The sequence below is a fragment of the Pseudophryne corroboree genome, chromosome 11 (assembly GCF_028390025.1).
Source record: "Pseudophryne corroboree isolate aPseCor3 chromosome 11, aPseCor3.hap2, whole genome shotgun sequence".
Classification (NCBI taxonomy): domain Eukaryota; kingdom Metazoa; phylum Chordata; class Amphibia; order Anura; family Myobatrachidae; genus Pseudophryne; species Pseudophryne corroboree.
This window is the reverse complement of record NC_086454.1, coordinates 169,360,987-169,373,257: the sequence shown is the minus strand read 5'-3', so window position 1 is coordinate 169,373,257 and position 12,271 is coordinate 169,360,987. Positions and strand designations below refer to the sequence as shown.

At 29.9% G+C, this 12,271-nt stretch overlaps 7 non-coding genes across 7 annotated transcripts; all 7 read right to left on the bottom strand.

The window, feature by feature from the left end:
- Positions 1-347: 347 nt before the first annotated feature.
- On the bottom strand, positions 348-419 carry TRNAQ-CUG (transfer RNA glutamine (anticodon CUG)). The gene has a single exon. It is a non-coding gene; the product is annotated as a tRNA-Gln (tRNA).
- A 1,816-nt stretch (positions 420-2,235) lies between these two features.
- On the bottom strand, positions 2,236-2,307 carry TRNAQ-CUG (transfer RNA glutamine (anticodon CUG)). The gene has a single exon. It is a non-coding gene; the product is annotated as a tRNA-Gln (tRNA).
- Positions 2,308-4,116: 1,809 nt separating this feature from the next.
- Positions 4,117-4,188, bottom strand: TRNAQ-CUG (transfer RNA glutamine (anticodon CUG)). The gene has a single exon. It is a non-coding gene; the product is annotated as a tRNA-Gln (tRNA).
- Positions 4,189-5,995: 1,807 nt separating this feature from the next.
- On the bottom strand, positions 5,996-6,067 carry TRNAQ-CUG (transfer RNA glutamine (anticodon CUG)). Its single transcript has one exon. It is a non-coding gene; the product is annotated as a tRNA-Gln (tRNA).
- A 1,810-nt stretch (positions 6,068-7,877) lies between these two features.
- On the bottom strand, positions 7,878-7,949 carry TRNAQ-CUG (transfer RNA glutamine (anticodon CUG)). The gene has a single exon. It is a non-coding gene; the product is annotated as a tRNA-Gln (tRNA).
- A 1,816-nt stretch (positions 7,950-9,765) lies between these two features.
- TRNAQ-CUG (transfer RNA glutamine (anticodon CUG)) lies at positions 9,766-9,837 on the bottom strand. Its single transcript has one exon. It is a non-coding gene; the product is annotated as a tRNA-Gln (tRNA).
- A 1,809-nt stretch (positions 9,838-11,646) lies between these two features.
- On the bottom strand, positions 11,647-11,718 carry TRNAQ-CUG (transfer RNA glutamine (anticodon CUG)). Its single transcript has one exon. It is a non-coding gene; the product is annotated as a tRNA-Gln (tRNA).
- Positions 11,719-12,271: the final 553 nt, after the last annotated feature.

Genomic DNA, 12,271 nt, shown 5'->3' with positions numbered 1-12,271 from the left:
AACCAATAGGACCTACCAAGATTTAAATACAGACCACTGGATTCAAAGATCATAGTGGTTACCAATACATCAAGAAACTTCATTCATGAGGGAGAGCTAAACATTTTTTTCTAAAATGTTAGATTCTTAGAAGACACATTTTATTGCAATTATTGTACATATATTTATATCAACGCTTATTTGGGTTATATAGTAAAATTCATATAATTACATACATTTCTATAACTACCTTTTATAGCTTTTAGTACATATTTACAAAAATCAGTGATTTAAAAAAATTATTATATGTATGAAAAAGAAGACTATCTGTCAATTAAGAACTTAAACTGAAGGTACTAAAACACATCAGGTCCCACCGAGATTTGAACTCAGATCGCTGGATTCAGAGTCCAGAGTGCTAACCATTACACCATGGAACCTCTCTTCTAACACAACATATACAACTTTCTCTTAGAGTGTGAGATCTTATTTTCTACAAGTTACAGGAATAATAATCAGAGAGATAAGTATTGCATTGTATTTACAAAACAAAGCCATTAGGACCTACCAAATTTTTATACAGATTATAGGTTTCAGAGTCCAGAATTGTTAACAGTACACAATGAAACCTTATTCATATGGTAGCATGTACATTTTTTTTCAGAGTATAAGATTCTTAGTGGATACATTTTATTGGAATTAAATGACAGATAAACCTGTCTCTCGGTGTGTAAGATTCTTAATTTATGCAATTTATAGATATTTTCTTTCTCAGAGATATTAACTGTATTGTACTTACAACAAAACCAATAGAACCTACCAAGATGTAAATATAGATCATGGATTCAGAGTCCAAAATGTTTACCAATACACCATGAAACCTCATCCATTAGGGAGCATCTAAATATTTTTATAAGAATGTACTCTCAGAGAGATATGAACTGAATGGTACTTACAAAAAACCAATAGGACCTACCAAGATTTAAATACAGATCACTGTATTCAAAGATCAGAGTGGAGTGGTTACCAATACACCAAGAAACCACATTCATTAGGGAACATCTAAACATTTTTTTCTAAAATGTTAGATTCTTAGAAGACACATTTTATTGCAGTTATTGTACATATATTAACATCAATGCTTATTTGGATTACACAGTAACATTTATATAATTACAAACATTTCTATAACTACCTTTTTTAGATTTTAGTACATTTTTACAATAATCAGTGATTTAAAAAAATGTATTATATGTATAAAAAAGAAAAGTTTTTGTCAATCAAGGACTTAAACTGAAGGTACTAAAATGCACCTGGTCCCACTGAGATTTGAACTCAATTTACTGGATTCAGAGTACAGAATGCTAACCATAACACCATGGAATCTCCCTTCTAATAACACATATAAAACTTTCTCTCAGAGTGTAAGATCTTAATTTCTACAAGATACAGAAATATTCATTCAGAGAGATATGTACTACATTGTATTTACAAATAAAACCATTTGGACCTATCAATTTGTATATACAGATTATTGGTTTCAGAGTCCAGAATTGTTAACAGTACACCATGAAAGCTCATTCATATGGTGGCATGTAAAAAATTTTCTCACAGTGTAAGATTCTTAGAGGTTACATTTTATTGGAATTATATTACAGATAAACCTGTCTCTCAGTGTGTATGATTCTTAATTTATGCAATTTATAGATATTTTCTTTCTCAGAGATATGATCTGCATAATACTTACAAATAAACAATAGGACCTACCAAGATGTAAATACAAATCATGGATTCAGAGTCCAAAATGGTTACAAATACACCAGGAAACCTCATTCATGAGGAAGCATTTAAACAGTTTTTATTAGAATGTACTCTCAGAGAAATATAAACTGAACGGTACTTACAAAAAACCAATAGGACCTACCAAGATTTAAATCCAGATCACTGGATTCAAAGATCAGAGTGGTTACCAATACACCAAGAAACTTCATTCATGAGGGACAGCTAAACATTTTTTTCTAAAATGTTAGATTCTTAGAAGACACATTTTATTGCAATTATTGTACATATATTTACATCAACGCTTATTTGGGTTATATAGTAAAATTCATATAATTACATACCTTTCTATAACTACCTTTTTTTAGCTTTTAGTACATATTTACAAAAATCAGTGATTTAAAAAAATTATTATATGTATGAAAAAGTAGACTTTCTGTCAATCAAGAACTTAAACTGAAGATACTAAAACACATCAGGTCCCACCGAGATTTGAACTCGGATTGCTGGATTCAGAGTCCAGAGCGCTAACCATTACACCATGGAACCTCTCTTCTAACACAACATATACAACTTTCTCTTAGAGTGTGAGATCTTATTTTCTACAAGTTACAGGAATAATAATCAGAGAGATAAGTATTACATTGTATTTACAAAAATAAAGCCATTAGGACCTACCAAATTTTTATACAGATTACAGGTTTCAGAGTCCAGAATTGTTAACAGTACACAATGAAACCTTATTCATATGGTAGCATGTACATTTTTTTTTTCAGAGTATAAGATTCTTAGTGGATACATTTTATTGGAATTAAATGACAGATAAACCTGTCTCTCAGTGTGTTAATTTATGCAATTTATATATATTTTCTTTCTCAGAGATATTAACAGTATTGTACTTACAACAAAACCAATAGAACCTACCAAGATGTAAATATAGATCATGGATTCAGAGTCCAAAATGTTTACCAATATACCATGAAACCTCATCCATTAGGGAGCATCTAAATATTTTTATAAGAATGTACTCTCAGAGAGATATGAACTGAATGGTACTTACAAAAAACCAATAGGACCTACCAAGATTTAAATACAGATCACTGTATTCAAAGATCAGAGTGGAGTGGTTACCAATACACCAAGAAACCACATTCATTAGGGAGCATCTAAACATTTTTTTCTAAAATGTTAGATTCTTAGAAGACACATTTTATTGAAGTTATTGTACATATATTAACATCAATGCTTATTTGGATTACACAGTAAAATTCATATAATTACAAACATTTCTATAACTACCTTTTTTTTTAGATTTTAGTACATTTTTACAATAATCAGTGATTTTAAAAAAATGTATTATATGTATAAAAAAGAAAAGCTTTTGTCAATCAAGGACTTAAACTGAAGGTACTAAAATGCACTTGGTCCCACTGAGATTTGAACTCAATTTACTGGATTCAGAGTACAGAGTGCTAACCATAACACCATGGAATCTCCCTTCTAATAACACATATAAAACTTTCTCTCAGAGTGTAAGATCTTAATTTCTACAAGATACAGAAATATTCATTCAGAGAGATATGTACTACATTGTATTTACAAATAAAACCATTAGGACCTACCAATTGTATATATAGATTATTAGTTTCAGAGTCCAGAATTGTTAACAGTACACCATGAAAGCTCATTCATATGGTGGCATGTAAAAAATGTTCTCACAGTGTAAGATTCTTAGAGGTTACATTTTATTGGAATTATATTACCGATAAACCTGTCTCTCAGTGTGTATGATTCTTAATTTATGCAATTTATAGATATTTTCTTTCTCAGAGATATGAACTGCATAATACTTACAAAAAAACAATAGGACCTACCAAGATGTAAATACAAATCATGGATTCAGAGTCCAAAATGGTTACAAATACACCAGGAAACCTCATTCATGAGGAAGCATTTAAACAGTTTTTATTAGAATGTACTCTCAGAGAAATATAAACTGAACTTACAAAAAACCAATAGGACCTACCAAGATTTAAATCCAGATCACTGGATTCAAAGATCAGAGTGGTTACCAATACACCAAGAAACTTCATTCATGAGGGACAGCTAAACATTTTTTTCTAAAATGTTAGATTCTTAGAAGACACATTTTATTGCAATTATTGTACATATATTTACATCAACGCTTATTTGGGTTATATAGTAAAATTCATATAATTACATACATTTTTATAACTACCTTTTTTTAGCTTTTAGTACATATTTACAAAAATCAGTGATTTAAAAAAATTATTATATGTATGAAAAAGTAGACTTTCTGTCAATCAAGAACTTAAACTGAAGATACTAAAACACATCAGGTCCCACCGAGATTTGAACTCAGATCGCTGGATTCAGAGTCCAGAGCGCTAACCATTACACCATGGAACCTCTCTTCTAACACAACATATACAACTTTCTCTTAGAGTGTGAGATCTTATTTTCTACAAGTTACAGGAATAATAATCAGAGAGATAAGTATTACATTGTATTTACAAAAAAAGCCATTAGGAACTACCAAATTTTTATACAGATTATAGGTTTCAGAGTCCAGAATTGTTAACAGTACACAATGAAACCTTATTCATATGGTAGCATGTACATTTTTTTTTTTCAGAGTATGAGATTCTTAGTGGATACATTTTATTGGAATTAAATGACAGATAAACCTGTCTCTCAGTGTGTTAATTTATGCAATTTATATATATTTTCTTTCTCAGAGATATTAACAGTATTGTACTTACAACAAAACCAATAGAACCTACCAAGATGTAAATATAGATCATGGATTCAGAGTCCAAAATGTTTACCAATATACCATGAAACCTCATCCATTAGGGAGCATCTAAATATTTTTATAAGAATGTACTCTCAGAGAGATATGAACTGAATGGTACTTACAAAAAACCAATAGGACCTACCAAGATTTAAATACAGATCACTGTATTCAAAGATCAGAGTGGAGTGGTTACCAATACACCAAGAAACCACATTCATTAGGGAGCATCTAAACATTTTTTTCTAAAATGTTAGATTCTTAGAAGACACATTTTATTGAAGTTATTGTACATATATTAACATCAATGCTTATTTGGATTACACAGTAAAATTCATATAATTACAAACATTTCTATAACTACCTTTTTTTTAGATTTTAGTACATTTTTACAATAATCAGTGATTTTAAAAAAATGTATTATATGTATAAAAAAGAAAAGTTTTTGTCAATCAAGGACTTAAACTGAAGGTACTAAAATGCACTTGGTCCCACCGAGATTTGAACTCAATTTACTGGATTCAGAGTACAGAGTGCTAACCATAACACCATGGAATCTCCCTTCTAATAACACATATAAAACTTTCTCTCAGAGTGTAAGATCTTAATTTCTACAAGATACAGAAATATTCATTCAGAGATATATGTACTACATTGTATTTACAAATAAAACCATTAGGACCTACCAATTGTATATATAGATTATTAGTTTCAGAGTCCAGAATTGTTAACAGTACACCATGAAAGCTCATTCATATGGTGGCATGTAAAAAATGTTCTCACAGTGTAAGATTCTTAGAGGTTACATTTTATTGGAATTATATTACCGATAAACCTGTCTCTCAGTGTGTATGATTCTTAATTTATGCAATTTATAGATATTTTCTTTCTCAGAGATATGAACTGCATAATACTTACAAAAAAACAATAGGACCTACCAAGATGTAAATACAAATCATGGATTCAGAGTCCAAAATGGTTACAAATACACCAGGAAACCTCATTCATGAGGAAGCATTTAAACAGTTTTTATTAGAATGTACTCTCAGAGAAATATAAACTGAACTTACAAAAAACCAATAGGACCTACCAAGATTTAAATCCAGATCACTGGATTCAAAGATCAGAGTGGTTACCAATACACCAAGAAACTTCATTCATGAGGGACAGCTAAACATTTTTTTCTAAAATGTTAGATTCTTAGAAGACACATTTTATTGCAATTATTGTACATATATTTACATCAACGCTTATTTGGGTTATATAGTAAAATTCATATAATTACATACATTTCTATAACTACCTTTTTTTAGCTTTTAGTACATATTTACAAAAATCAGTGATTTAAAAAAATTATTATATGTATGAAAAAGTAGACTTTCTGTCAATCAAGAACTTAAACTGAAGATACTAAAACACATCAGGTCCCACCAAGATTTGAACTCGGATCGCTGGATTCAGAGTCCAGAGCGCTAACCATTACACCATGGAACCTCTCTTCTAACACAACATATACAACTTTCTCTTAGAGTGTGAGATCTTATTTTCTACAAGTTACAGGAATAATAATCAGAGAGATAAGTATTACATTGTATTTACAAAAAAAAGCCATTAGGACCTACCAAAGTTTTATACAGATTATAGGTTTCAGAGTCCAGAATTGTTAACAGTACACAATGAAACCTTATTCATATGGTAGCATGTACATTTTTTTTTCAGAGTATAAGATTCTTAGTGGATACATTTTATTGGAATTAAATGACAGATAAACCTGTCTCTCAGTGTGTTAATTTATGCAATTTATATATATTTTCTTTCTCAGAGATATTAACAGTATTGTACTTACAACAAAACCAATAGAACCTACCAAGATGTAAATATAGATCATGGATTCAGAGTCCAAAATGTTTACCAATATACCATGAAACCTCATCCATTAGGGAGCATCTAAATATTTTTATAAGAATGTACTCTCAGAGAGATATGAACTGAATGGTACTTACAAAAAACCAATAGGACCTACCAAGATTTAAATACATATCACTGTATTCAAAGATCAGAGTGGAGTGGTTACCAATACACCAAGAAACCACATTCATTAGGGAACATCTAAACATTTTTTTCTAAAATGTTAGATTCTTAGAAGACACATTTTATTGAAGTTATTGTACATATATTAACATCAATGCTTATTTGGATTACACAGTAACATTTATATAATTACAAACATTTCTATAACTACCTTTTTTAGATTTTAGTACATTTTTACAATAATCAGTGATTTAAAAAAATGTATTATATGTATAAAAAAGAAAAGTTTTTGTCAATCAAGGACTTAAACTGAAGGTACTAAAATGCACCTGGTCCCACTGAGATTTGAACTCAATTTACTGGATTCAGAGTACAGAGTGCTAACCATAACACCATGGAATCTCCCTTCTAATAACACATATAAAACTTTCTCTCAGAGTGTAAGATCTTAATTTCTACAAGATACAGAAATATTCATTCAGAGAAATATGTACTACATTGTATTTACAAATAAAACCATTTGGACCTATCAATTTGTATATACAGATTATTGGTTTCAGAGTCCAGAATTGTTAACAGTACACCATGAAAGCTCATTCATATGGTGGCATGTAAAAAATGTTCTCACAGTGTAAGATTCTTAGAGGTTACATTTTATTGGAATTATATTACCGATAAACCTGTCTCTCAGTGTGTATGATTCTTAATTTATGCAATTTATAGATATTTTCTTTCTCAGAGATATGAACTGCATAATACTTACAAAAAAACAATAGGACCTACCAAGATGTAAATACAAATCATGGATTCAGAGTCCAAAATGGTTACAAATACACCAGGAAACCTCATTCATGAGGAAGCATTTAAACAGTTTTTATTAGAATGTACTCTCAGAGAAATATAAACTGAACGGTACTTACAAAAAACCAATAGGACTTACCAAGATTTAAATCCAGATCACTGGATTCAAAGATCAGAGTGGTTACCAATACACCAAGAAACTTCATTCATGAGGGACAGCTAAACATTTTTTTCTAAAATGTTAGATTCTTAGAAGACACATTTTATTGCAATTATTGTACATATATTTACATCAACGCTTATTTGGGTTATATAGTAAAATTCATATAATTACATACATTTCTATAACTACCTTTTTTTTAGCTTTTAGTACATATTTACAAAAATCAGTGATTTAAAAAAATTATTATATGTATGAAAAAGTAGACTTTCTGTCAATCAAGAACTTAAACTGAAGGTACTAAAACACATAAGGTCCCACCGAGATTTGAACTCGGATCGTTGGATTCAGAGTCCAGAGTGCTAACCATTACACCATGGAACCTCTCTTCTAACACAACATATACAACTTTCTCTAAGAGTGTGAGATCTTATTTTCTACAAGTTACAGGAATAATAATCAGAGAGATAAGTATTACATTGTATTTACAAAACAAAGCCATTAGGACCTACCAAATTTTTATACAGATTATAGGTTTCAGAGTCCAGAATTGTTAACAGTACACAATGAAACCTTATTCATATGGTAGCATGTACATTTTTTTTCAGAGTATAAGATTCTTAGTGGATACATTTTATTGGAATTAAATGACAGATAAACCTGTCTCTCAGTGTGTAAGATTCTTAATTTATGCAATTTATAGATATTTTCTTTCTCAGAGATATTAACTGTATTGTACTTACAACAAAACCAATAGAACCTACCAAGATGTAAATATAGATCATGGATTCAGAGTCCAAAATGTTTACCAATACACCATGAAACCTCATCCATTAGGGAGCATCTAAATATTTTTATAAGAATGTACTCTCAGAGAGATATGAACTGAATGGTACTTACAAAAAACCAATAGGACCTACCAAGATTTAAATACAGATCACTGTATTCAAAGATCAGAGTGGAGTGGTTACCAATACACCAAGAAACCACATTCATTAGGGAACATCTAAACATTTTTTTCTAAAATGTTAGATTCTTAGAAGACACATTTTATTGCAGTTATTGTACATATATTAACATCAATGCTTATTTGGATTACACAGTAACATTTATATAATTACAAACATTTCTATAACTACCTTTTTTAGATTTTAGTACATTTTTACAATAATCAGTGATTTAAAAAAATGTATTATATGTATAAAAAAGAAAAGTTTTTGTCAATCAAGGACTTAAACTGAAGGTACTAAAATGCACCTGGTCCCACTGAGATTTGAACTCAATTTACTGGATTCAGAGTACAGAATGCTAACCATAACACCATGGAATCTCCCTTCTAATAACACATATAAAACTTTCTCTCAGAGTGTAAGATCTTAATTTCTACAAGATACAGAAATATTCATTCAGAGAGATATGTACTACATTGTATTTACAAATAAAACCATTTGGACCTATCAATTTGTATATACAGATTATTGGTTTCAGAGTCCAGAATTGTTAACAGTACACCATGAAAGCTCATTCATATGGTGGCATGTAAAAAATTTTCTCACAGTGTAAGATTCTTAGAGGTTACATTTTATTGGAATTATATTACAGATAAACCTGTCTCTCAGTGTGTATGATTCTTAATTTATGCAATTTATAGATATTTTCTTTCTCAGAGATATGATCTGCATAATACTTACAAAAAAACAATAGGACCTACCAAGATGTAAATACAAATCATGGATTCAGAGTCCAAAATGGTTACAAATACACCAGGAAACCTCATTCATGAGGAAGCATTTAAACAGTTTTTATTAGAATGTACTCTCAGAGAAATATAAACTGAACGGTACTTACAAAAAACCAATAGGACCTACCAAGATTTAAATCCAGATCACTGGATTCAAAGATCAGAGTGGTTACCAATACACCAAGAAACTTCATTCATGAGGGACAGCTAAACATTTTTTTCTAAAATGTTAGATTCTTAGAAGACACATTTTATTGCAATTATTGTACATATATTTACATCAACGCTTATTTGGGTTATATAGTAAAATTCATATAATTACATACCTTTCTATAACTACCTTTTTTTAGCTTTTAGTACATATTTACAAAAATCAGTGATTTAAAAAAATTATTATATGTATGAAAAAGTAGACTTTCTGTCAATCAAGAACTTAAACTGAAGATACTAAAACACATCAGGTCCCACCGAGATTTGAACTCGGATCGCTGGATTCAGAGTCCAGAGCGCTAACCATTACACCATGGAACCTCTCTTCTAACACAACATATACAACTTTCTCTTAGAGTGTGAGATCTTATTTTCTACAAGTTACAGGAATAATAATCAGAGAGATAAGTATTACATTGTATTTACAAAAATAAAGCCATTAGGACCTACCAAATTTTTATACAGATTACAGGTTTCAGAGTCCAGAATTGTTAACAGTACACAATGAAACCTTATTCATATGGTAGCATGTACATTTTTTTTTTCAGAGTATAAGATTCTTAGTGGATACATTTTATTGGAATTAAATGACAGATAAACCTGTCTCTCAGTGTGTTAATTTATGCAATTTATATATATTTTCTTTCTCAGAGATATTAACAGTATTGTACTTACAACAAAACCAATAGAACCTACCAAGATGTAAATATAGATCATGGATTCAGAGTCCAAAATGTTTACCAATATACCATGAAACCTCATCCATTAGGGAGCATCTAAATATTTTTATAAGAATGTACTCTCAGAGAGATATGAACTGAATGGTACTTACAAAAAACCAATAGGACCTACCAAGATTTAAATACAGATCACTGTATTCAAAGATCAGAGTGGAGTGGTTACCAATACACCAAGAAACCACATTCATTAGGGAGCATCTAAACATTTTTTTCTAAAATGTTAGATTCTTAGAAGACACATTTTATTGAAGTTATTGTACATATATTAACATCAATGCTTATTTGGATTACACAGTAAAATTCATATAATTACAAACATTTCTATAACTACCTTTTTTTTTAGATTTTAGTACATTTTTACAATAATCAGTGATTTTAAAAAAATGTATTATATGTATAAAAAAGAAAAGTTTTTGTCAATCAAGGACTTAAACTGAAGGTACTAAAATGCACTTGGTCCCACTGAGATTTGAACTCAATTTACTGGATTCAGAGTACAGAGTGCTAACCATAACACCATGGAATCTCCCTTCTAATAACACATATAAAACTTTCTCTCAGAGTGTAAGATCTTAATTTCTACAAGATACAGAAATATTCATTCAGAGAGATATGTACTACATTGTATTTACAAATAAAACCATTAGGACCTACCAATTGTATATATAGATTATTAGTTTCAGAGTCCAGAATTGTTAACAGTACACCATGAAAGCTCATTCATATGGTGGCATGTAAAAAATGTTCTCACAGTGTAAGATTCTTAGAGGTTACATTTTATTGGAATTATATTACCGATAAACCTGTCTCTCAGTGTGTATGATTCTTAATTTATGCAATTTATAGATATTTTCTTTCTCAGAGATATGAACTGCATAATACTTACAAAAAAACAATAGGACCTACCAAGATGTAAATACAAATCATGGATTCAGAGTCCAAAATGGTTACAAATACACCAGGAAACCTCATTCATGAGGAAGCATTTAAACAGTTTTTATTAGAATGTACTCTCAGAGAAATATAAACTGAACTTACAAAAAACCAATAGGACCTACCAAGATTTAAATCCAGATCACTGGATTCAAAGATCAGAGTGGTTACCAATACACCAAGAAACTTCATTCATGAGGGACAGCTAAACATTTTTTTCTAAAATGTTAGATTCTTAGAAGACACATTTTATTGCAATTATTGTACATATATTTACATCAACGCTTATTTGGGTTATATAGTAAAATTCATATAATTACATACATTTTTATAACTACCTTTTTTTAGCTTTTAGTACATATTTACAAAAATCAGTGATTTAAAAAAATTATTATATGTATGAAAAAGTAGACTTTCTGTCAATCAAGAACTTAAACTGAAGATACTAAAACACATCAGGTCCCACCGAGATTTGAACTCGGATCGCTGGATTCAGAGTCCAGAGCGCTAACCATTACACCATGGAACCTCTCTTCGAACACAACATATACAACTTTCTCTTAGAGTGTGAGATCTTATTTTCTACAAGTTACAGGAATAATAATCAGAGAGATAAGTATTACATTGTATTTACAAAAAAAAGCCATTAGGACCTACCAAATTTTTATACAGATTATAGGTTTCAGAGTCCAGAATTGTTAACAGTACACAATGAAACCTTATTCATATGGTAGCATGTACATTTTTTTTTTCAGAGTATGAGATTCTTAGTGGATACATTTTATTGGAATTAAATGACAGATAAACCTGTCTCTCAGTGTGTTAATTTATGCAATTTATATATATTTTCTTTCTCAGAGATATTAACAGTATTGTACTTACAACAAAACCAATAGAACCTACCAAGATGTAAATATAGATCATGGATTCAGAGTCCAAAATGTTTACCAATATACCATGAAACCTCATCCATTAGGGAGCATCTAAATATTTTTATAAGAATGTACTCTCAGAGAGATATGAACTGAATGGTACTTACAAAAAACCAATAGGACCTACCAAGATTTAAATACAGATCACTG